General features: G+C 38.0%; 2 protein-coding genes across 3 annotated transcripts in view; one reads left to right on the forward strand and one right to left on the reverse strand.

Annotated features, from left to right (window-relative positions):
• csf2rb (colony stimulating factor 2 receptor subunit beta) overlaps nucleotides 1–2084 on the reverse strand; it is a 60986-nt gene extending 58902 nt beyond the window's left edge. The window contains exon 1 of the mRNA XM_015053257.1: nucleotides 2004–2084. The gene's annotated coding sequence lies outside the window, so the exon portion shown is untranslated. The remainder of the gene's footprint in view (nucleotides 1–2003) is intronic.
• LOC106960264 (parvalbumin-7-like) overlaps nucleotides 1–2647 on the forward strand; it is a 50694-nt gene that overhangs the window by 37035 nt on the left and 11012 nt on the right. Inside the window, exon 1 of one of the 2 annotated variants that reach the window (XM_015053262.1) lies at nucleotides 609–740. The exons of the other annotated variant lie outside the window; for it this stretch is intronic. The gene's annotated coding sequence lies outside the window, so the exon portion shown is untranslated. Of the gene's footprint in view, nucleotides 1–608; nucleotides 741–2647 lie in introns of those variants that run through there. 2 annotated transcript variants of the gene reach the window in all.

Here is a 2647-nt window from a genome sequence, read left to right on the forward strand (position 1 = left end):
AACTGGAAATAAATGTACTTATGAATATATTTGATACTTTTGTGGGAATTACTTGAGGTTATTATAATGTGAGGATCTATGACCAGATGGCAGACTGGCAAAGTATTTTTGTCTTTTCTTTACGAGTCAAGGTTGGATCTTTGTAAGCAATCTTAAACATCTTTCACCACATCAGATTTAACTCCAGAAACTCCAGTTCATTTTAAGACGCATCTCTTCATTCTTACACTTTGAGTCTGAGGGGGACATTAAAAAAAGAAGAAAGATGGAGCAAGGTCTTGTAATTATTCACCCATGTTACCAAGTGCCTTAAAGGAACAAGTGTTTGATGGAAATTAAAAGTGAAAATTAAAAGTTTAAGAGAGAGAGGAGCAGAAAAGAAGACGAGATCAGAGGCGAGGCGGAACAGAGGACAAAGCAAGGTCCCCCGGGTGGGAGGCGGTGTGAGAAAATGAGGAGGAGAAAACAGAGCAGAGGAGGGGCCCAATAAGTCTGTCTGGAAAGACGGTGGGGGTGGAGATGGACGATTATTAATAGTAATGTTTGATTAGCATGAGCCGGGCTGGAAAGCGATACGGCGGTGGAACATCACGACTGGGAGCCCATTTTTCATCCCAAAAATAGTTGTAGAGGACATGTATAAAACACAAAGAGCAGAGCCTCTGATCTTTCACTGGACATCCCTGCTGCACCGACCCAACCCCGTCCCACATCCAAAACCACCACCAGCCAGTAACAAGGTAAAAACCAAAGGGCATGACTTGGGTGTGGAGTTTCATCCTCTTAGCTGAAGAGCTAACATGTTTTTAACAAAACAAAAAGACATTTTAGGGGAAACCAGGTTGCTCTAACACAAGGCTGATACTCACATTTTGAAGTGGTTTTAAGAAAGTACAGCGAGAGATTAACATGAAAGTCTTTGGAGAAATGTCCAAAAAGGCAATTTAGCCTGTTTCACGTCCTCCTTCATTAAAGCAGATCAGATTAAGATACAGCGAGAGCGTATCGGCAGGATAATTGCTTCGTGGCACTAAAAAGTAAAAGTTGGTGTGGTATGTTTTTCTTATTAGAAATTTTCCAAGGACACATTTGAATCGCACCTTTTAGGAGTGGAAAAGCTCAACTAGATGAAATAATAAATGAAGTGGGCCGATTCAATCATAACTTGCGTACAATACACAACGGTAGACTGAACCTTAAATATTCACCATCAGAATGACATGCAGTCTCAGTTGATGTGCAGAGGAGCATCCGAAGTGTCCGAATGAAACATCTGTGCCTTTAAATACCGTTCTTAGTGATGCTTTCGGTACGAGATCAACTGAATTTTTTATTTGTTTTTGGAAAATTTCATGTAAATCTGATTCTGTATGCTTCTTTCATTACATTTTAATTCACATTTAAATGGGGAATTGTGGAAAATATAGATAATATATATTTTTTTTCTTTACAAGAAGGATTTTGTTACCTATATCTAATCTATTCCGATAAGCTAATTGATGTGATAAAAACTTTATTTAGTCATTTTCTCAGTTTCTTTCTTTGTTTACTTGCACCCATGGCTGTTCTGGTTCCCTCGAAAGGCCTGCATGCCAGTGTAATATTTACAAAAGAGCTGATAAGGTTGGCCCACGTTTAAATTAGGTCTCATGCATGCATTGTGGAGAGAGTCCATTCACATTTAGAGCTTTAGAGAGCAATGTTTCATCGGTTGCAAGCCAAAGCCAGGATAAGTGTGACTTTGTTTCCAAAGTAAATTTGCTTTTCAAAATGTCCTTCATGCCCGTGTAAAACAAACGCACTCTCAGTGTAAAAACCTTGAAAAAAAATAGTTTTTTCTTTTTTGGTTTCTAGGATCTTCTTTTTTGCAATTCTAGTCTTTGCTAGAAAAATCTTGAAAGCTTTACACAGGACAACACGGCCAATGAAGGTAAGAACCAACAGCGATTAGATTAACGAGCTGTAAAGCTAACGGTGAGGTTGATTTGAAAACATGTCGGTACCTTTGCACCTGTCCGCGGCCTCCCCTCTCTGGACACTCATCCTCCTGCTTGACTGCTGTTGCTGGCGAAGCCTCCCATCCTGTCCCGTACCTGCCAGAGGATTAAACAGTGGGCAGCAGTGATAACAGCCAGATGATCCCCAGGCCTCCGCAGTACGGCTCTCACATCCGCTCTCTCTTTGTGCAGTGGCGCGTAGCTGCATGCACGCACAGAGGTGTTTGTTTCTCTACAGGTTTTTCTTTAACTGTTTGAAATTAAATCAATAGGAAATAAAGCCCGCGCTGAAAGGGAGTTGGTTTTAAAATGAGTCTCGGTTCAGATGAAATTCTTTCACAGAAAAAAAAAAAAAAAAACATTATCACTTTGTAAATGGCTTGTTCAAGTAGTTCTTGTTTTCTAATTTGTCAGTCTAGATTAGGGTTCAGTGAGTTTTTTAAGCAAAAATGTCATTTTTGCCATCAGCTAAACAAAATTAGCTTAGAGCCACAAAAGCTACAAGAATTTTTTTTTTTTTTTTTTTTTTTTTTTAAAAATTTTTTTTTTGAAAATTTTTTTTTTTTTTTAAATTAAAAAAAATTTTTTTTTTTTTTTTTTTTTTTTTTTACAAAATTTGCTATTGGAAAATTGTTTCAATTTTTGAATTC

The sequence above is a fragment of the Poecilia latipinna genome, unplaced genomic scaffold (genome assembly GCF_001443285.1).
Source record: "Poecilia latipinna isolate Pla-1442-1.1 unplaced genomic scaffold, P_latipinna-1.0 Scaffold1172, whole genome shotgun sequence".
Lineage (NCBI taxonomy): Eukaryota > Metazoa > Chordata > Actinopteri > Cyprinodontiformes > Poeciliidae > Poecilia > Poecilia latipinna.